Raw genomic sequence first — 23,943 nt, forward strand, 5'->3', positions numbered from 1 at the left:
GGGCATCTTTCTGAACTTGGGAGTGAAATCCAAACTCCCACAGACTGTAATGGTGGAAGAGGCAGAAAATTCCAACTAATGTCAAATGGTGTCAAGATATGCACCTCAACTGCTTTCACCTGCAGGGCTATGAATGTAAGATTAGGATGGGTGCCTCCCTTTTTGGTCTTTCTGTGCTAGAAACTTTCAGAAAGTTAAATGATAACATGCAGGTTTATAAGGTAGTTAGGCAGCAAAGACACTTAAAATGGGGGATATTCAGGCAGAATAATTTTCAAATTGGTTTCATAGTTTTCAGAAGTCAGTTTCTTTGTTTAGTGCTAATGGATCCCTGAAGAATTACAAGTTTACACAAGTTTTACAGTAATCCACCAAGATTATTCTGGAAGAGTGCGGTACAACCGCACAAGCCTACATGATCACCTTTTCAGTCAGATGGGGGCTGTCACAAACCTCAAGTTTAGAATTGCTACACTTCCATGATCTTTCCCCCCCTTTTCTCTCACAAACCCCTCCAACGCTGTATTTTCTACTTCCTTTCCCTCTTCAAGGCAAGGGTTTTTCTAGGATTCTAAATGGCTCTAGTCACAGCATACTCTATTGTTGTAATACAATTGTTTAAAACAACACCAGATCGCTGTTGTAGCCCATACTTCTGGTACTCTTCTCCCACATAAGCATATGTTCTACAAAATATATTTGACAAAAAAAAATGAACTTTTCATCAGAATTAAATAACTTATAATGTTTACACAGAACAAGTAACAGTAATTATTACATAGACCATGTGCAAAAATGCTGAGTATTAAAATCAAACAATTTCTACATTAAAAACGGAATAAGTATTTAGCAGTGAACAAACATGTTAAGAATGAAAACACACAGGGCAAAGAAACTGATGTTAATTAAGGAATGGATTTAGCCTAAATAATTTAATTAAGTGATTACTATCATCTTAAAAGGTTGAAGCTGAAATAAGTTATGTGCATTATTAAAACCCTTCTGCATGGACATTGATTTAACTGTAAATGAAAAATGACAGTGAAGGAAGTGTTACATGGCAAAAAAAGTAGTTCTGAGACTAAAAAGAAAAGCAGTTGCACATAGCTCAGAACTGTAATACAATGACAGTAACCTTTCCAATTTTAACCTCAATTTTGGAATAAACCGTGTCAGGTAAAGTAATTAACATTAATTGCAACATGAGAAGTTAGACATAAACAATTGCTAGGGAGTTTTTGAAAAAACTAACGCACTTGAGAGAATCCAAAGATAGCGAGATATAATGGTCCAAGCTCGATTTAAATGACATTTTGCATTTTGATTTTTTCCTTCTATTGCACTGTTCTTTCATCATTCTTCCAACTAAAAATGTTGTTGCTTGCAAGGCAACTCTTCCCTTTCTCTGTTAGGCCTCCAATGAAACCAACAGATCTGTGGGTCTAGTGCAGCCTTGGCTGTATCTTCCAAGAGAGGAGAACTCACCATTTCCTGATGATACCCAGAGTGACAATTGGGCAGATCAACCATGATATTGTTGAATCACTGGGCAGGCTTATTGCAGGTGTTGCAATAGCATATTCCTGGCTCCTATTTCTTATGCTCTTCTGACATATCAGGACAACAAATCAGATTTAAAATGGCACTCAATTACACAATGCAATAGTTGCAATATTTAGAATCAGAAACCAAATATTTCCCTTTGCAAAAATCCACAGCATTAAAACGAGCAAGCTTTAAAAAGTTTAAAAAAAAGTATAGTAGTACTGGAAGTACTATTTACATTTAGAAAAATCTAATTCTAATGACAAGTTAATCAAAAAGTCACACTAAGCATGCATACCGTGTTGCAGCAGGAGGGTATGTAAAGAGCCGTTCGTGTTTATCAATGTTGATCTTCTTGTAACTGTTAAGTCAACAATAAAAAGAAAAATTTCATATCTCATTTCATTAATGAACAAAAAAAAAAACACATTTCACACACTACTATGGATTATCAATGGTCAGTGGTTAGTAGTCACACATTAGTTCATTTCTTTAACAGGAAACTATAAATAGTAAATTATATTAAACTAGACACTTTCAATGCAAACTAAAAATCTTCTCCATTTGTAATGTGGCCAATCAAATACCCCTCAAACATTTAACAAACCTACTATTCTCACCTAATCATGCTATTTGAGACGGATTTATATGGCTCCTCCGTGAGTATCTTCCTCGACTATAAAGTACGTTGTGACACCGTGAAATCATCTTTGACACAACATAAAGTGTAATAATAGTGATGAAGGTTTTGCATAGGTTGACAAATTTTAGTCCAGGTGTGCTCCCTGCAAACCATGCAATTTTCCATTAATTTAGAGGGCAGCTCAGTGGTTAGCGCTGCTGTCTCAGCGCCAGGGACACAGCACCGGATGACTGTGTGGAGTTTGCACGTTCACCCAGTGACTGCGTGGGTTTCCTCCCACAGTCCACAGATGTGCAGGCTAGGTGGACTGACCTTGTTAAAAAAAAATTGCCTACAGTATTCAGGGATGTGGAGCTTAGGTGGGGGGTGAGTCAGTGTGGACTTGTCACGCCAAAATAACCTGTTTCCCCAATGTAGAGATTCTATGAACAAATCCTCAATCAGGTCTTAATAATAGCTTCTAAACACAACACAATGCAATACTGTCACGCTTGGTGCAACATTGTCCTTGAAAATGGAAGAGCAATGCCAGACTCCAAATAACAAAGGCTTTTACAGTTCGGTTTTACTATTGGTAGTTATTGGATTTAACTTTCCACTCCTTCTGTGGACCAAAGCATAGTCTCAATTTGGCAACTGCACAGTTACATGATCTGATTCAGAAGCTCTCTGAAATAAAAAAAATTAAAGTTTTATCTTTGCACATGGCTACTGTTTCCAAAGGGTATTTTGCATTAGTACTTCTACAACCATACCACCATATCCTAAACATCCAAAAACATCTCAAATTATTACTGAACCAAGGGTCATTAGCACACATGAAACTACCTCATACTTAAAACCGTTGGCTTGGGACAGCAAATTCGTTACTGATATTCTGCCAAATATTGCTATGACACAACATATCAGAGCAAAATCACATTTATAGGAGAAACCTCAGAAGTTCTAAACCTGCAGCATTTTCAGCTTGTGTTTATTTCAGATTTCTAGCATCTGCAGTAGTTTACTCATGTTTTACATTTATACGCACACAATCTCAAGACCCACATACATTTCACACAACTCAGTTACACCTACAGAATCAGAATGAAAAGGCAAAAAAAATTGACATACTTGGTGCAAAGCTACAGCTACTGTTTTTGCCACATCACTGGTACAGGATGAAGCTTATCTGCCAGTCTATTCTCAAGCACTGTGAAAACTTTGATTACAATACAACACTTAGTTAATGTACATCTACATCTGTGCTTCCAGCATTCACCTTTCTCCTCTTCCAAGTCAGCTTCATGACAACCATTAACCCTCCTGGCTAATAGTTCAGTCTTCCTAAATGGGACAAGCTCCCCAGAATGCATCATTTAAAATGTTAATTCAACTGCCACAAGGCTCGATAGACAGCCAAAAAGTGCCAAGTATCTGGAGATTGCAAATCCCCTGTGTGAAATTGGGTGACAGGATAGAATCAAAACCAGGATTATAAAGGCACCCCTCTAAATACTCACTACCACGGCCTTACGCAGTCATATTTTAGCAAATTATGTCACATGACGTAGGAGTAAATTGCTGCAGATGCTGGAAATCACAGGAAGTCGGGCAACATCCACGGAGAGAATAAGCTAACTGAGTCCGGCTGATTCTTCAGACCTGATTCTTATCCGCTGAGGAAGAGTCATCTAGACTCGAAACGTTAGCTTGCTCTCTCTACACAGTACTGCCTGCACCACTGTGATTTCCAGCATTTTTTGTTTTTTTTAAATATGATACCAGGGTCACAGTAACAAACCATGCACTGCAAATGTATTCCACAAAGTATCTACCCAATTACTGACTCATTTGCGCCCCCCCCCCCCCACACTAAACTTGAACTGTCAAAAACTATCATAGGAGTTTTGAGTAGATGTCACCAGTTTACAAGCATCTCAAGTCAATACTTTGGCAAATGCAGAGGTGGCAGTTCTCAGAAAGAGTAGCAATAGGTCCACAAATTCGAAATTGGACATGCAAGGACTGGCAGGACAGAAAATTATTCAGTACTGAACTGTTAACCTATTCAACAATGCTTAACAGAACACATTTCCTTTTACCTCAAGTATTAATGAGATCGTGAAATCCCAACTTTATGCCAATATATTGTCAGTATGAGATAACATCCAGAAATAAATAACTACCAGTAGTGCTCTTTTGCGACACAGGAGGAGGAGAACAAGAAATACCAAACTCCCAAAATCATCACCATTGTAGATGAATCCAGACATTCTAGTCAGAAGTATTAATTTCAAATATTTGAGTGCTACAAGGCAAGATAGGCCATAAGTGTCATTAATGGAATTTTAAAGGCTAGGCTGAAGTGCGAAATGGAGTGAGTGACATCTTAATTTTAAACAAAAAAAAAAGGACATTTCAGCAAGAATCACTTTCATATTCAACTGTTTCTTAATTAACTAAGTAACTCAACTATTAAGAACATGACTTAAAAGTAGTAAAAAAGTTTTGTTAATCATATTTTGAAAAATAACAATCATTTTAGGGATGTTTTATTTCAAATCAGCACCTAAATGATGCCTCTAGGGGAAGATGGCAGGCACGGAATTAAAAAAAAAGGGTGAAAAAAAATCTTAGGAGGAAGAAAGACCATTGCAGGTGCATGGGTAGAGAAGTAGAACAGTAATATCTAAGACTATTCCTCAAATGGAAAAATGACTCCAAAAACAAATCATGTTCTCCTCACATATTTGTGAAATGAGATCATAAGAAATAAATATACCATATAATCATCAAGCCTGCTGAACTATTTAAGATGGTGATTACGGTTTATCTGGTTGTGGACTTATCTCCAATTTCCTTGTAGATCAAAAACTTGAGTATAATCAAGACTGTTAGACAATAGACCAGTGCTCTAGTTCTCAGTGTAAAAGAATTCCAAAAGATTAATGATCCACCAAAAAAAATTCCTCATCACCTTAAATGGAAGGCTTTTCATTTTTAAAAGCTCAACCCAGAATAGCAAACATCCTTTCATCATCCACCCTGTTAAGCACCAGAATCTTGTATTCAATAAGATCATCACTAGTTCTTCTAAACACCAATGGGGAACAAATCCAATGTTTTCTTATAAATTCACTCATGGGATGTAGGCATTGCTGGCTAAGTCAGTATTTACTGTCCATCTCTGTTGCCCTTGAAACAATGGTGGTTAGTTGCATTCTTGAACCATTGCAGTCCATGTGCTGTAGATTCAACCACAATTCTGCTAGGGAGGGAATTTCAGGATTTGGATCTAACCGGCTCAATCTTTCCTCATAAAGAGAGGAGAACTCTTACACAGCCAACTGTGCTTAGTGAACGTTCTTTGAACTGCTTCCATTGCACGTGTACTTACCCTCCAGTAAGGGGGCCAAAAACGTACACGGTACTCTGTGGGCAAACTCACCAACACCCTGTAAAGTTGCAGCCAGACTTTGCTATTTGTATACTCATTTCCTCAGCAATAAAATTAGGTAAGATCTATATTCCAAATTCCCTGAAAAGGTACTACAATATCTGCGCTAAATCCACAAAACTATTTTTTTTTGTTAAAAAGTTTTGTATGATGGACGGCACTAAAACAGGAATTGCAATCCCCATATACAGATCTATTGTTCCTACATGCTTAAAACTATAAACATTTCTTAAAATATAAAAATGTGAAAAACATCAAAGCAATTCAGTGTACTGTTGGAACGTGCATGTATAAAATGAGAGACTCAAGGTTTTGAAACCACTGAAGTCAAGTGACTTAGGGTTCCAAATAATCAGCATATAGTGCAAACGTGCTGTCTCCCTGAAATGGTTGCAGGCCCATTTCTTGTCATAATGACCTGAGGTCAGTAGAGTACTTCATTTGATCCTCCGCTGGTCTTTGTGGGAGCATCAGTCTCCTCAGTGAGGAAGGAAAAGGTCAACCCAAGTTCCGAGGATCAGTTTTTTCTAAAAAAAACTTTGTGGTGCAAACTTACAGCTCATGCATATTTCTCATAAAATGTTATCCTAGATTTTAAGCTAAATATTGCAGCTCATAGGAACAAGATAACACCCTCAAGGTGCCTCCTAATTTTTCCACTGCAACTGGAATTTTGACATCCAAGGACCAGTTGAAAATTAATAACATGAGCACAGATATCAGTGATTAAAAAAACAAAGTATTGCAATGCTGACAACCAGAATATAAAATAAAAATGTCAGTATGTGCCATTTACAAGATTCTCTGCAGCATCTAGATTAGCCTCCTTTGACAGCACTTTACAAGTCTGCAAACTCTACCATCTAGAAGAATACAGGCTGAAGACACATGGGAACACTACCTGCAAGTCACTAACATTCCCTTGAACGTTTTTTTCTCCCCCCCTGCTGCATCAAGTTCCAAGGTCCATACACAGCAGTAGCTTCCACAAGTAGAAGCCAACGCACTAGAACACAAAGCAGCATGCACTAAGTGAATGGTGAACATAGATCAAGCTGACCTGGAACTTTAACGCTATAGCTCCTATGATACGGCTTCAAAATACTGGAACAAACAATATCACAGGTGGCCTTAACAACCTGGACTTTAACAATTTGAAGAGGTGGCAAGGTGTCTTAAGGTGAAATGATGAACAACTTCTGCCATAGCCAAACAGATTGCATTAATAAAAGCATTTTAAAAATTGAGCATTAGTGCCAAACCAAAAATCCAATGAATGGCATTACACTTCCTCAGATTTTTCAGAAACAATTAAATTCCAGCCCACTCATCCCTGACTTGTATCAGCTGTTACAAATCACGTGCTGTTTAAATGGAGCATGAATCAGCACAAATACTTTCCATTTCATTTCGACCACATTTCCTCTGAAAAGGGCCACGTCCTATACTAATTTCAAAATCACCAAGAAAGATTTCCCCACTCAAGAATTTTCAAGTAATCTATTCTCTCCCTAGCTTTTGAAAATAAGTGGCAAAATGCATAAAAGTGATACATTTATAATGAGGAGGTTTTCATACAGGTGCCATTAAGAACAGCTACAAAATCTTTGACAAAAATGAAATAAACTTTGCATTTACACGGCATGGTCACTTTGTTCAAAGATCCAACCAATTTGCACAGTTCAGGAGCCCATAAAGAAATAAAGACAGACCTGTGGGTTTCTGGTACTGATCAAAGAAGAAATTAGTCTAGACTGCATATCAGTCTTAAATAGTACAATAAGACTGCTTGTTAATTTAAGATAGGCCTCAAGTTCAACATCTCTCTAAAAGCATTTCCTAGACACTGCTTTGAAGTACTACCTTAAAGTTACATACCAAAATGGGATGATGGTCTAGTGATATTATTACGTGGCTATTAATCAAGAGGCTTGATAATGTTCTGGGGACTCGGGTTCAAATCCTGCCACGACAGATTGTGGAATCTGAATTCAATAAATATCTGGATTATCATGTCTAATGCTGACCATGAAACCATTTGACAACCATCAGAAAAACTCATCTGGTTCACTAATGTTCTTTCGAGAAGGAAACTGCCATTTTACCTAGTCTGACCTACATGTGACCTCAGACCCACAGGAAATTGGTTGACAATGAATTGCCCTCTGCCGCACCCAAATCCAGTGCACCTACATCTACAATTCAATTCAACTCCAGTGAAAGTTCGACAATGTTGGTCATTGTGAAAATCAAACTTTCAAAAGCTAAAGTTTTCAGATGCTGTCTTACAATGCTGCATGCAAACAAAAACGTTTTACAAAATATAATGCTGCAATGTTTTCACATTTTAACATTCAACAACTTTTCTTTAAGCCATCTCAAATTACGCTTTGACTGAATCCAACTTCAATAGTTTAAACTAAACAACATACAGGTTCTGTCTCAAATTTTTCCCCAAACAGCACTTCCACAGGTAACAGCTATTAATAAAAATATAATTATTAATAATGGCTAACATTACAGGCAATTCACCCATTTTAGTTCAGGCAGATTGAGAGCTCAATCTACCCAGTAGGAAAATACATTTTCCAGATGACAAGTCCATACAAAATTTCATCCAGCATCCAACAAGGTCAACAACCAGAAATGTTTACAGACAAGCTCTTGAAAGAAAAACACAACTGACTGGGAATGACAAGCGAGAGACTTGGAATAATGATTTGTGTAATATTCCCTCAAAAGCATCACTCCAGAGACCAACTGGTGAGTTGAACAAGCACACTAAGTTTTTAAACCATATTTTCAAAAAACAAACCAACCCCCTCACCCACCCAAAAAGTGAGATAATCATGACAGTAATCATTATTGTGTATTAGATGCCTGCATTTACAAGTCATTCCACCTTTTGCAAGTGAATTTAAACCCAAGTTTAAAGTTGGTGAGAAGCATTTGAGAACATACACAGTTGTCTGCAATCTCATCTTAAGTCTTAAATTCAAGACCCAGAATAGACTTGAGCACTAAAAATAAACCAAGATTAAAACAACTGCAATATTGAGGAAGTGCTGCACAGTCACAGGTGCTTTCCAACAAGACATTCAACAGGAAACCTGTTGTCCCCACTGGTGGATAAAGAAAGGCCCCATGGCAGCACGGTAGTTTGAAAAAGGATCAGGGGAAATATTCCCATTGTCCTGGTCTATATATTAGGATTTAAAAATGTTGGTCTTGACATTTTGGGGGTTGGGGGACCATGCCACGTTTCTTACAAGAGGTTTTGAAGCACTTTGGCACACTTTGTAGCATGATTCAAAGGCCAGTCTTTCTTCCTATTCCCAATTCTCATTTCTAATCAATTCACAATTGAAGTATACAAGGCTAAAGCACAAATGTTATCAAAACTTTCTGCCGTGTACATCCTAGTTTACTAGTGGCATCACATCAGATCAGGTATCACTCTGCATAACCAAATACAATTAACACCTGAGAGAATAATGAGTACAAATGGCTCTGTACTAGGAAGATGGTGTCTAGTACCATGCAGTAGACTGCTGTATCCCCTAGCAATCACTATCAGTACCATAATCTTGCGAGGTTAGGAGAGGGTGGGTCATTGGACCTGGCTGACAGTGACAAATAGTGCTGCTGATAAAAGGTAGGCAACTCATCTCAGTTAAATGGGACAGTGGCTACTGACAACTTTTAAACCAGTCAAAGGGAGGCAACCAGCAACAGCCAGGAGTTTCATAAATTACGACAGACAGCACGTGGAATACAATTCATTTAGGTAGAGATGAAAGTGAATCAGCAGAACGTTAAACCCCCAAGACTAATCCACCATCCAAACAGATTATGGCTGTGATGCTGCCATTTTCCTGCACTCTCCATATTGATGTGATTTTTTTTAAATATCCAGAAATCTGTTGATCTCCATCTTATGATGGATATATTTATGATGGACTCTCCACAATCCTGAGTTAGAAAGTTCTAAAGATTCACCAGATGCAGGACTCCTTATTATCCCAGTCTTAAAATAACCTAACCCTAATGTGAAACTACGTTCCCTGGTTCTAGGCATCCCAGCGTGGAGAAAAATCCATCCAACATCTACACCATGAATCCCTGTAAAAGTTTTGTATATTTCAGCAAAATCCCTCTCATTCATTTAAATACTAGTCTTCTCAATCTATCCTCAGAGAGCAATCCGACCATTACAGTCTGATGATCTCCTTCTCTGGGAAGTATATCCTTCCTCAGTAAAGGAGACAAAACTGTGCAAATATTCAATATATGATCTCATCACGGCTCTATACTATTTCAACAAAATCTCTAATCCACTACTAAAATCCACTTGCAATAATAGTAGTGTCTTCATATACTGTTGCATCTAATTGGCTATAATCACTGTATTGCCAGAGATAAAAAGTAGTGTTCATAAATTATTTTATTACTTCATCTTAACAAAGATAGGCACATTTAAAGATCAATTTCCTTTTAGTCACGTATCTAACACCAGTGTAAGTGAACATGTGATGGACATGATGTAACACTACACGGTTAAAAAACTCTACCAGTTACACCTACAGGCTAAACCAGTATTATAGATAATGCAGTGGGTTTTTCATACAGCTATGGTCGTTAGCATGCATCAAATTTAATACATACAAAAACAAGCAACTACATTAAAGTGATCATCTTTGTCAAAAATACTTACATCTGATAATTCAATAACAGATCAGCTGCAATGTTGGGCAATACGTGTTCCCTATAAAGCAGCAATCCCTCGTTAAATTGTTCCTACAAGCCAGCAGTCTTTCCATTAGAAGTCTGAGGAATTAATCCGTAGCTGAGTAAATGTTCCTATCAAACAAATATTACTATTAACAGGGTGCAATTAACCGGCATGGACTGGTTTGATGTGACCACACATACATTAGCATCTGGCTAAAATATAGTACATCAGGAAATGCATTTTAAAAAGTGCAATCTTATTTCTTGAAACCGCACAGCAAATCCAACGCGACAGTTAAAATATTGCATTTACACTAAAGTTGTAAAAAGAATAGAATCATACTTTTGCAATTCTGCCAACTGGATATTTTAAATGTTTGTAACCACTATTGTCAACTAATGTTATAACTTGGCATCCAATCATGCCGAGTAAGCTGGTAGGTGCATGTTCCAATTCACCTGCAGTCTTGCCCAGTTTCCTGGGCAGCACATGCTAGTTGCATGTGATTGGTGCAAATAGCACATCACAAAATGACAACAGGACTTTTAGTAAGAAAAGCAAGCACTTTTAAGAGCCATAGTCAGTCATTTACAGCTATCAGAATACAATCAAAATGAAAATCCAGAACTGTAGCAACTTCATGTATTCACTGCAGTAAGTATGCACACTGATATAATACAAACTGGAAATACAAAAAAAAATTAGGAAGTTTATTCTTTTGCTGCAGGTTGTTTTGAATATTATGTTTTCATCAAGTGAATTAGTTTGCAGGAATAACCGGAAATTCCTTCAAGAAACCAAAGGAATTAAATATGCAACTCTTACACTTGGTGATATTAGACTCAATTTACTAACTTAATCCAGTAAGAAGGCTGAACATATAAATGTGCTTTATATCAAAAAGTTGATTAGAGAACATTTATAATGCAAAGTCATAACTTTTTTTGTTGCACACCAGTTTGTTTAAAATACTTATTGTGAGATATGGACTTTACTGACTGGGCCAGCATTTGTCGCTCATCCATAGCTGCTCTCAAGGAAGTGATATTGAGCTGCCTTGCTGCAGTCCATTTAATGTAGATAGACCTACATGCAAATCAGGAGGCAACTCCAGTATTTTGACTCCATGATGCCTAAGGAATGGTGATATATTTCTAAATGAAGGTGACATTGAGGGAAACGTGAATGTGCCAAGTACCTGCTGCACTTGTCCTTCCCCTTTGTAGAGATCATGGTTTGGAAGGTGCAATTAAAAGAAGATTAAGTGAGTTTTTGCAGTGCATCTTGCAGATGATGCACATTGCCTTTCCTGGTAGTCTAGTGGTTAGGATTCAGCACTCTCACCACCGTGGCCTGGATTCGGTTTCCGGTCAGGGAAGTCAAGCCGTCCTTTGCTAGTTTGTGGTTAGCATTGCAGCCTCACAGCACCAGGGACCCAGGTTCGATTCCAGCCTCAGGCGACCATCTGTGTGGAGTCTGCACATTCTCTGTGCCTGTGGGTGCTCTGGGTTCCTCCCAAAGTCCAAAGATGTGCAGGCTAGGTGGATTGGCCATGCTAAATTGCCCGTAGCGTTCAGGGGTGAGTAGGTTAGAGGGGGTTGGATCTGGGTGGGATGCTCCAAGGGGCAGTGTGGACTTGTGACAAAGGGGCTGTTTCCACACTGCAAGGATTCTATGATTCTACGCTGCTACTTTACGTCAGTGGTGGATGGTGCAAACAGGTTCGCAAGAGTCAGGATACAAGTTCACACATTCCTAGCCTGAACTGCTCTTGTAGCCACTATATTTATATGGCCAGTCCAGTTCAATTCAATGATAAGAGATAATGGGGACTGCAGATGCTGGAGAATCCAAGATAACAAAGTGTGAAGCTGGATGAACACAGCAAGCCAAGCAGCATCTCTGATGAAGGATGTAGGCCCGAAACGTCAGCTTTTGTGCTCCTGAGATGCTGCTTGGCCTGTGTTCATCCAGCTTCACAGTTTACTTCAATTTCTGGTTAAAAGCAACCCCAAGATGGTGGCCATGAAGAATTCAGTGATGGTAAAGCCATTAAGTATCAAGGGACTCCAAGAACCACAACCACCTCTCTTCAGGCCAGGTATGATTCCAACAGCAGAAAGCTTTCCCCATTATTACCAGTGACTAGTTTTGCTGGGGTCTTTGATGTTGAAGACAGGAGTCTCATCTCACATCTGGAATTCAGCTCTTTGGTTTAAACCAAGACAGTAACAAGGTAGGATGCTAAGTTCCTTACTTTATCCATTGTGCACTTCTTCTGGTTTGATTTTTTTCTTAAAAATATCTGAGTTTCAGCTGAGTAACTGATCAGTAGATATCTATATAGCATTTCTACAATAGTTGTTAGGAAAGAAGCTTCCTTCTCTCTCTCTCTCTCCCTCTCTCTCATGGAGAGATGTTAAAAACACCAAGTCCAGATTTCAGGGCTAAGAAATCCAAAATCAACATGAACGATTGCACATGTTCCCTTCCCACATACAGTCCAGAAGTTGCATGTGTATAATTTGAAATTTAAAAAATACGAAACTCGTAGCTGATGCCAAAGATCTAGAAGCAAACCTCAATACATTGAAAACAATTAGCCATTGCTGCATAAAGCAAGTGCAACAAGTTGAAACCAAATGAATTAAAGTCATTGTCAGATAATTAGTAAGCAACTTCATTGCATCTCAGCTGTTAATTCAGCACTTGAGGTGGTAGGTGTAAGATACAAACATGGGATCCAGACTTTTCCATATCATATGAAGAGACTCCTTACTTCAGGTGCAATGCATCAACAGGTGATTGCCTGACAACCTAGATTTCTGTTATACTATTTAGACAAGCGGGAGCAGACTGAATTTGGGATACTTCAGAAGTTTCCTTACAAAACACTACATGTTCCTCAATTATGGCTAAATGAAATTGTTAACAGTAGGGTCTACATAGAAATTTAATATATTGAAATTAGATGCAAACATTGGCATCTATTTTAACCTGTTTAGAGATCAAACAGCAAAGCTTCAAAGGAACAAAGACATTAGACATGATCCAGTGTAAAATGGGCAGGGTTTGTCTCCTACAACTACATCCTCAGATTGAAAATCACAATTATACAGGACAAGTATTTGTATCTTTGTAACTTGAAATCTGAAACAATTATGAATTAAATGCATTGGGTTAACACGATCAACACATTCCAGAGCCTGCAAAGTATAACAAGCAAACAGCAGTCACTGGCTACCAATGTTTAGGGTATTAATCCACTGTCTGGTATGGTTCAATGGCACAGATCAGAAAATCTGTTTTATCAGCCGTTCTTAGTCAGGGCATAATACAGGCATAAGGGAACTTTTCAGGAGGAAGTAGCAATGAAAAAAATCTTTTGACACTATTCGAGGGTCTGCACAGGAGCATACAACAATGCTGCTCAACGTGTGAATCTTGACAGAAACAAACACTAAATTAACCAAGTTAAAGAATAATTCACAACTCCATTTCTATTGGAGCTTAGCATCTTGAAAATTTTTGTTAATTAAATTATCGATGCTAACATCAATTTTACTGCTAACCATTTTGTGCAGGGGGCGGGGGGAGAAACCTATACAGATAAATAGAAAGCGGGACATAACACCAGCGCTTCGTCAGAGGCTCACTGATGATGTTACCTAGAATGGTGACGAAATGTCTGAAAACTAACCTTCCAGCTCAGCGAGCAAACTCACATCCAGAACCAATTTTTAAGCTATGAAGTATTCTGCACTGAGAAGGATAGCAATGAATCTCAAGTGGACATTGACTGGTGAAACAGAATGACAAATGGTAGCTGAAATTTAATGCAGAAGCAATCAGATTGGTTGGTGGACCAAGAGTAGACAGCTTGAAATAATGGTGAATTTCTACAGGAGTTACAGAAGCAGAGAAACCAGAGGGTGCATGTGCAAGCATTTGCATGACAGGTCAAGAGAACAAAGAAGAATACATTACAGAAACAGGCCCTTCAGCCCACCTAAACTGCTCTGATACATGATGCCTTTCAAAATTAAAAAGCTTTTGCTTTTACAGGGTGCACCTCCCTCTATTCCCAGCCTATTCCTATACCTGTCAAATGCCTCAAACATTGCTTTTCTATTTGCTTCCAACACCACCTTTGACAGCACATTCCAGGCACATTCAACCCTGAATAAAATAACCTTGCCTCTCATCTCCATTAAACTTACCCTCTTTAAATTTAAACCTATGTCCCCTGGTAATTGACACTTTTACCAAGAAAAGGCCTCAATTATCCATTGTATCCATGTCTCAATTTTGTAAACTTCTATCAAGTTGCCCTTCATCCTTTGACATTCAGGTGAAAATAAACCAAATTTGTCCACTCTCTCCTCATAGCTAATACCCTCCAAACCAGATAATATTCTAGTAAACTGTTTCTGCACCCTCTCCAAAACCTTCAGACCATTTTGGGAGCGAGGCAACTAGAACAGTACAAAATATTCTAAATGTGGCCTAACTAATGTCCTACACAGCTGCAACATAACTGCTAATTTTTATAATCTATGGCCTGGCCAATGAATGCAAGCATACAATATGCCTTCTTGACCAGCTTATCGATTTCTGTTGCCTTTTCCTTCAGCATTTAATAAAGCATGTGGTACTCTGGGTTTATGAAATAGGCCACAGAGTACGAAAGTAAATTCTGAAAATCCTACATAAAGCATTGACTGAGCCTTAAAAAGGAGTGGACAGTTCTGGAAATAACTTGTCAGAAGGGTGCAGAGGCATTTGAGAGGATACAAAAATATTTGAGAATGATTCCTAGGACAGACTGCAATTGCAAAGGACAGACTGCAATTGCAAAGGATAGACTGAAGTAGTTTGGGCTTTTTCCGCATGTAGAAGTGGCTAGGAGCAGAGAGGTGTCCAAAATTATTCTATTGACAGTGGGATAAAGAACTAGAAGACGCTGAATTAACTTAATAAGGTGAAATAAATAACATCAACAGGAGGAAAATTTTACACCACAAATGGAGGAGATATAGAATAATTTGCCTGCAAGTATGATGGAGACAGATTAGACCAAAGCTGTCAAAAGAGAACTGGGTAATTGTCTAGAGACAGTTTTTAAAAGGACTATGGGGATTAAACGATAAACAATTTGTTCAGGCAAATAGCTGGGAGTGGAGTGGGGAGGAGAGAGGATTCTGTTTTACAGTATCTGTAAAATTATTGGTAAGGCTCAACCAGGACCAGTAGATGGAGCACTATATCTAGAAGAAAACTGCAGGGAGAGTTCTACCAAAAAGAAATGCAGATCTTGTTGGCAAATCTTAGTCATTTGCAGAGATGTATGGTATGCAACTAAAATCATCCCTGTTGAACCAATCCTTCAGAGGAGCAGATTCATGAAAGACAAAAAAAGCCAAACAACAATTACGGTTCAGTAAATGTAATTTTGAACAATTCCTCTACATTAATTCTCAAATGTGAATTCATATCAAATCAGATCATTTTACATTTTCCTGCAAGCACTGAAATCCTTTAATTAGCACATTCACATGACTCAGATACAAGTAGTGCTTATGTAAGTACCAAACAATTTACATCATAGGTCTACTATACTCAAAAATATTCAAGGTTGCTAAAATGAAATGATAATCATAAGTATAAAAACAAAGTGCTGTAGAAACTTTGTCAGATTGAACACAGGTGCTAACATTTCAAGTCTGATACGACTCTGTACACTGCCCCAGCAGTAAGACTTTATAGAATTGTGCATAATGCTTTCGGACAGATGTCAAGGTCTTGGAGAAGGCTAACCAGGATGATAATTGAGACGAACAACTTCAGTTATTTAGATTGATTGTTGAAACTAGAACAATACATGAAGACATGTTAAGAGGTATTCAAAATTATAATGGATTCCCTACTTGCTGCATTTCCTCTACACGCAGTCCCACAGATTTTAAATAATTGGCAAGCAATAAGGGGAAAAAAGTTAGGCAAGATCTGGAAACGACACATTTCACAGGGCATTCTAAAAGACATTCCAAGCCGACATTATATTAGGGCAAATGCTTAAATAACAAATTTTTGATCAATGCCTTAGAGGCGAAAAAACAAGATGGACAAAAAAAAAAGAGTTCACAAAGGGAATTTCAGCATTTAGAATCAAGCCAAGAGACAATAATGGAGGCTGTGATTAAAGCTGTAGGTGCTTAACAGCCAGAATGTTACTAACATATATCTCAAATGGATTTGGGCCTAGAGGAAGTTACACAGTTAGGCAAGAGAAAGACCATGAAGGGATTTGGAAAAAGGATAATTTTAAAAGCTGGTTCTGCTTGAATGGGAGGCAACATAGATCAGCAAAAAGAACGCTGACAGATGAATAGCGTTTAAAGGCACATTAAGATAGAGGTAAGAAGTTCAGAAGATAGAAGGCAGAAGACCAAACCGAGAGAAAAAAAAGTGAAAAGTCAAATCTAAAAAAAAGGGACAAAAATTGAGGATTCAGGAATATGTGATGGAATACTCTCCCCTTGCTTGGATTCCCACTTGATTATCACCCAATCCACCACCCTGAACATTCAACCCATTCAATACTGTGGACAGTAGCAGCCGTATGTGCCATCATGAGGATACACAGAAGCAAAATTGCTCAGGCCTCTCTGGCAGCACCTACTAACCCTGCAACTTCTACCAGTTAGAAGAACAAGGGCAACAGATGCTTGGGAATACCACCACTCCAAGTTTTCCTCTAAGCCACGCACAATCCTTACTTTCAACCATTTCTCCATTCTGTTACCCGGATGCGGGAACTCCAGCATCTGGGCATCCCTATACCCACAAAGACTGCAACGATTGAAGAAAGCAGCTGGCCACGACCGCCTCAAGGCAATTAGAGAGGAGAAAGAAACACTAGCCAACAAACACCCACACCCTAGGAATGAATAAAAGAAATACTAAGTGGAAATAGATAATTGTAATGATGGCACTGATGTGGTCAGAGGTTTTTTATAGAGACAGACACCACTCAAATGTTGCAAATAGTCTTATGAAGATGCTTAAGTGAAGATAGTAAAAGGAAACAGTTTGAAGCCAGGTCCAAAATCAAAAATTACAGTATTCCCAATGTTCGATTGGAGGAAATTTCTGCTCACCCAGTAAAAAATATAAGTGCCATATTCTTACCAGCTCTCTCTAAAGAGAGATACAACTGGTGGTGGTTTGACCAAAGACCACACCTCAGGCAAGGAGAGAGGGTGAAAGAGATAATACTTCAGGCTAACCTCATTGTTGGATATTAAATAAGCATTTGATAATTTACCACAGTTGAAGAGTTAGATGGCAGTGAAAGTTGAGCTGCATGCTGTCAGCACAAATGAAAACCAACATCAAGCCTTCAGACAACGTCTCCACAGGACACCATGCAGATGAGATGTAGAAGAGGTCACCAGAATATATATCTTTGAGAAGCAAAGTTAACAGTGCAAGAGTAGGAACTCAAACCGCTACAAGTGACATTATGGTTATGGTCAGAGAGATTAGAAAGGAACCAGCCAAGAGGAGGCACACACAAGGGATGAGAGTGGAGCCAGATGACATGAACTGTTGCAGACAGGTTGAGAAACAGCAAAGAGGGATTATTTACCAATGTCATTATCACACTGCATGTCTTGTCAGGAGCACAAAGCCATTCACAAAGTTAAACATGGGGATCTGGGAAAAACAGACACTCATTTGGGACTTGACATCATGTTCACCGCTGCTTGAAAAGGTGATGGACGCCCACTGTATAGGAGCTTTCCAAAAGCAAATGGGACACGAAGTTGAAGAATAACAACGCGCTGGGTTTTGGGGAGAGAAGAGGTGTCGAATAATTGGGCACTCCTTACAAAGAGTCTACATAGGCTGTACAGATTGACTGGACTTTTACAGTCATCCAAGATTCAGCAAGTTTAAATTAGATAAGAATTGGTTGAGTGCCTGATGCCATTTTTAACTTTTAAGTCATATTAAAAAACAAGAGAGTAAGTAAAACAAAAACTTATGCTAAACTTTAAGCCCAAATAAAAAAGGTAGTTATTCTTTGAAAAATCTCAATGCAATAAAAACTCAAACTTTTAGAAGCCAATTCAACCTGATCAACTGAGTTTAATTTAAAAAGTGCCAAAAAATTTAGCTCCTACTTTATTGAATCTGCATTCACACAATATCCTTTTAAGTTTATGCGATCTATTCCCAGTCAACCAATACAGTAATTCATTTTATCACAGAAAAAGTCTGACAAATGCAGACTATAATTTCTGCTAAATTTAAACTCAAGAAATTAAAAATCCATAGTTTGAATAAAATCTGCCTAAGCTACAGGTGATTATGTAGACTTCAATTAAAACGCTGTAAAGCTAACCAACTAATCAAGTTGTTTAAGAGCAAATTACTGCAGATGATGGAATCTGAACAAAAACAAAAAAATGCTGGCGATCTCGGCAGGTCAGGCAGCATCCATGGACAGAAGGCAAGCTAACATTTCAAGTCTAGCTGACTCTTCATCAGAGCTGATGAAGAGTCATCGAAACTCAAAATGTTAGCCTGCTTTCTCTCCATGGATGCAGCCTGACCTGCTGTAAGTCAAGTTGTTTACCAGGTAGCTCATTTCAAACTTGTTTCACTTTTTGGAAAAAAGATAGATATATTACTAGACGAACAGAACTGCTAACAGCTGTAATGTTTAAACTCACTTTTATTTCTACTGTTCAAATATGTAGCGCATTATTTTGAGTTATCTAAATTTGCCTACTTGAAACCTGGCATGAAGTTCTTTGGTATGATGCAGGAGACCTATATATTTGGATTATTTCAGTGGTGAATATTTGACACTAATTCCAAACAAAATTAGACAACAGATCAATTCAGGCAAGTTCTTTACCAAAATAGAAGGCCATAATAAATGCAAGTGTCAAGTGCATTTTAATTTAGACTCAATTCCAATGGCTATTGCCACTTCCAAAAATCTCAGACTGCACACAACTGATAAAAAACAGAAGACACCTGAGGCAACACTGTGATATCAGTATTAAGAAGTCTCATTTCTTCTACCAGACACACAACGTTCTCTCATGTATACACTACGAGACGATTATTAAACCTTACAGCCTGTTACTGCAGTGCAGAGAGAAAACGCACAAACTGTAATGAACACCAAAACCACACCCACTGCCAGGGAGCAGCAGAGTCCATGTGAAAATGTCATATGAAATGTGACTATTGTGATCTTTGTATATGCATTGATATTTGCCACACATTCTCAAATCATTTAATTTTTCATGTATGCAAACTGCTTTACATCTCCATATTTTGCATAACATCCACATCAAATCAAATGTCACAGCATTCATTTCAAACTTACAGTCAATCCAAAACCCATATCGTATTGATGATATGCCCCCTTATAACTTGATAACTAAGTGTTTTTGTACTTGAATTAACACAGACTTTTTCAGTGGCAGGGTCAAATCAGATGAGAAATTATTAGTATTTACAGTGGTGAAGGGCAGATTTCAAATATCTAAAGTACTTGCCCTCACCATTTAGTGAGAAACTTGGGTATTAATTCACAACACAATTTCATAAATACAACTAAACGCTCAATGATTTTTACACGTTTCGCTAGCAGCAATCGGGCATTTCAGTCAATAAACTTTCTTACTATGTGTTTCAAAAGTAAGTTTAATCTCGAATGATAATTGAACGTTGCAATGCATTATCTCTATCTACCCACACTTGCCCCACCCCCAAAAAGCAATCCTTTTCCTCGAAAACATAAGGATCGGGTCTTCAAACTGAAAGCAGACATCGGGGGCTATAAACAGGAATTGACTCAGCACTTTCTAAAACTTGCTATTCGTATCCTTCATGTTAGTAGCTTTAAAATTAAATAAATCTGTTCCAACACTTTCCCATTACGCCATCCTTCAAAGTTGCTACTACTTATTAAACGTAATTCCCAAAGATGGTTAAAACTTCAATGCACTTCCGTTTTTGAAAAAATCCGAGCCCTCACTTTTTTTTTAAATGGTCACATGGCGATCTTTCCTCAGTGTTGAGTGAATATCTATATATAGTTAAAGATTAAGGAAGAGTTTGCAACAGCGGAGTGCGATGATGTTTGTGCAGTAAGAGCCGGCAGCACTCAACCGTGTGGGGAGGTGACAGTGACTCACTCGCTTGCGCTATGCCTCGGAGACCAACCAACAGCCGCACATGGTTCCTCTTTTACCGGCTTTTTCCCTCCTCCCCCTCCAGCACAAACGTGTCATTTCAGACTCAGGCTACAAACGCGCTAACACCCTACACACGCGCGGCAGAAATATTAATGCAAATACTAATATATACAATATACAGCTAGAGTCAAAGCCCGGCCGGTGTCTTCCCCAACTCCCCCACCCCCCACCCACGACACTCTGAGCCTGGGGCGGGGGTTACATTCCACCCCAGGGCAGCGACGTAGCTTCCATATGGTCAAGGGCCTTACTACCAAAAGCAAGCACAACCGAGAAACAGAAGTTAAAACCCAGACTTTGGTTTTAGCCAGTCCCTCACCTCTCCCACTAAAAACTTCAAAATGACATGAGACTCTTGTAGGCTGGGGCCTCCTCTCCCTTGGCTGCAGAGGGAGAGAGGGGTGGCTCAGGCTGGACGGCCTGCTCTCTCCCCGTCTTTTTCCAGAAGCCGGGGAAAACCAGTATGGGGGGGGAGGGAGAGGAGAGAGACTGGGGCCTGGCTGCCACTCAACCCGGGCTTTAGGGAGTGGTGGGGCTAAAAGGCTATGGCCTTCACCCCAACCCCAACCCCAACCCCAACCGAGTGGCGCCGGCCGCGGGCTTGAAAGCGACTCGATATTCCCAGGAATCGGGAGGTGGAGATGATGGGGAGGAATATGCTGAGGCCGCTGTTGCCTGCCCCCCCAGTTAGAGAGAGGGGTTTCTCTCCCTCTCTCTCTCTATATAGCCGTTCCTTCACCTTCCCTCCCCTTTCCTGCAGCCCCAGCCCTGGGTGTCAGCAGAAACACGTCAGGCCACCCCTTACCCGGGAAGGACTGGGCTCCTCCTCAAGGTGTAAGTGTTTTTTTTCTTTCCTCCCTTCTTCTGTCCTGTGAATCAGAAAAATAAAACAATCAGGCCGAAGCACAGAAGGCAGGACAGCCACCGGGCCAGTCAGCAGTGACTGCTTGCAGTCTCCATGCCGAGGATGGAGACGGATAATAAAAAGCGGCCCAGTAATGGCGTACCTTCGTCCTCAGTCCGCACAGCCGGACGATCGGCTACTTTCGGAGATTTCCGCCTCTAGGGTTCCGGAAAGGACACGTGACACCGCCAGGGAGAGGGCAGCCGCGATTCACTCCTAAATCACAAGCACTTAGGTTTAATATTGTTGCAATAACACATTCTCTTCCACAGTTCCAAAGCATGCACGCACCACCCGGCTGGTGTTTCCTTGCCTGCCCCCAAACCCCGCCCCTCCCCGAAATTTAACAGTTTTGTGGCGAGCAAATTATCCTATTTCTTCGAGAAATGTCCGGAACTGTACTTCATATTCAATGAATTACTTGGAGGTGTAGATACTGACGGCACACCACTCCCCACAAGAAAAAAAACAAACAGTAGTTGCGTTATGTAAAAGTTTACGTTTATGTAAAGCAACATGAAGAGCCAACTCGCATACAATCCAGTAGACAGGTCAGGGAAACTCAGTTGAGCACCCTAATGCCATGTAGAAATTTGCTCATTGTAGAATCTCTGAGCCCACAGACTCGAACAAAGTGATATCAAATAATCTGATATAGACAAGTATTAACATAAATTTCAGAAACATCTAAAGGGCATGATATGAAAATATAACTGCTAATGCAAAAAAAATCTGCTGGAGATCACAGCTGGTCAGACAGCGTTTTTCAATCTAGTTAACAATTCACCAGAGCTAATACAAATTCTGTTTAAAAAAAATAATTTAAACAATCTCTATAGCTTGTGGGCTGACAGAGTGGGAAGTCAAATTATTACAGAGTCAGAGGAGATATCTTACACAATTTGTTTCCCTTTTTCTCCATGGGTAGGAAATAGTCCCAACCTGTCCTGATCCAAATGAAAGACTAAGTTGAGAACATGTTATGAGAATTTCCAAGTTCACATACACTTGTGTAAAACAGTACATGAAGGTAAGGGTGCATGACAGGCCCCACCCCACACAGAGTGCCTTACAATTATCTTGCAAAATGCATCAATAATATTTCCCAACACTGTTCCATATGCAACTCAGCAACCTTTGTAGCAAAGCATGCATGATACAATATAACAAAGTATGAAGCTGGATGAACACAGCAGGCCAAGCAGCATCTCAGGAGCACAAAAGCTGACGTTTCGGGCCTATACCCATCACCAGCATCTGCAGTTCCCATTATCTCTTATCCATGATACAATATAGCCACTATGAGCCATTCAATGGTATCAAACAAGCAAAGAGCAAGTTATAAAGACATTATAACATGGTTATATTCAGTCTCTTAGTGAAGGGATCATAATCAATGTATTATATCAGGGCATTATACTGAGTAGCTACTGTCTTTATTCACAGTGTGCAGAAGTCAATTTCTGCATAGAGCAAGTTCAGCATGGCAAGAAAGACTTATTTGTATCAGGAATTGTTCGCAGAATTCACCCTTGCACTGTAATTGATTAAACCCAAAAATGATATATCAGGTTGTACTGCTCCTAAATGACACTGGAGAAATCTTCAGAGTACATCAGAATAATGTGTTAAAAGCTACAACACATATATAGATTAGTTAGTAACTAGGTATTCTCACTCTTTTCCATCACAGTCTGTACATTGGAACTGAAAAGGTCTTTCTGATAAGAGGAATTGCTTGTTCTTAACAAGAATTTAGTCTCATTAAACAAATGGGGAGTATTTACATATTTACATTATTTACAAGTTTCCTTATCCAAAGTGAAAATATTTTTAATTATGTCACAATGTACCAATCTGATGTCAGCAGCTTTCTCATGACATCATAAAGTCACTCAACTGCCTTCATAGTTTAAATTTTAAAAAGTTAATAATTATAAACAATTGTTATTTATGTAATATGCTCAGGTATGTTTTAAGTAAGAAGGAATGAACATTATTAAATACATTTTGGTGCAGCCTGTATCAACATATCCCAATTCCTACATTCTGAGTACTGTAATTTTCTGCAAAGAAATATAAAAGGATCATATGATACATCCATCTGTGTCATGATGAATATCTTCACGAGTGAGGTGTATGGAATAATATTTATGAGTGGGTTGTGATCAGACTTGTGAACAAGTGTATTTATCATACCATACTGCAGCCCCTAGGGTATGTTCTACTTTATAAAATTGCAAGACTTTTTCAACTAAAAAGATGAATTTGGATAATTTTGTAGGACAGAAAAAGCAATTCCGGCAGCTTTGTGATGTAACTTGTCATTCTGATGTCATTACAATAAAATAAGATTCACTTAAATGTCAATTGAGCCTCAGTTGGTGGTACTTCCAC

The 23,943-nt window shown here is 38.9% G+C and overlaps 1 protein-coding gene across 6 annotated transcripts in view; it reads right to left on the reverse strand.

Annotated features, from left to right (window-relative positions):
* The window catches only part of eif4g1a (eukaryotic translation initiation factor 4 gamma, 1a), a 127,863-nt gene extending 106,131 nt beyond the window's left edge, over positions 1-21,732 (reverse strand). For 3 of the 6 annotated variants that reach the window (XM_048541981.2, XM_048541977.2, XM_048541978.2), the window contains exons 1-4: positions 21,650-21,732; positions 21,448-21,511; positions 10,342-10,487; positions 1,844-1,906 (exon numbers count right to left, since the gene is read on the reverse strand). The gene's annotated coding sequence lies outside the window, so the exon portion shown is untranslated. The remainder of the gene's footprint in view (positions 1-1,843; positions 1,907-10,341; positions 10,488-21,447; positions 21,512-21,649) is intronic. The other 3 variants (XM_048541979.2, XM_048541980.2, XM_048541982.2) reach the window with 2 other exon arrangements.
* Between the last annotated feature and the right edge of the window lie 2,211 nt (positions 21,733-23,943).

The sequence above is a fragment of the Stegostoma tigrinum genome, chromosome 14 (assembly GCF_030684315.1).
Source record: "Stegostoma tigrinum isolate sSteTig4 chromosome 14, sSteTig4.hap1, whole genome shotgun sequence".
NCBI lineage: Eukaryota > Metazoa > Chordata > Chondrichthyes > Orectolobiformes > Stegostomatidae > Stegostoma > Stegostoma tigrinum.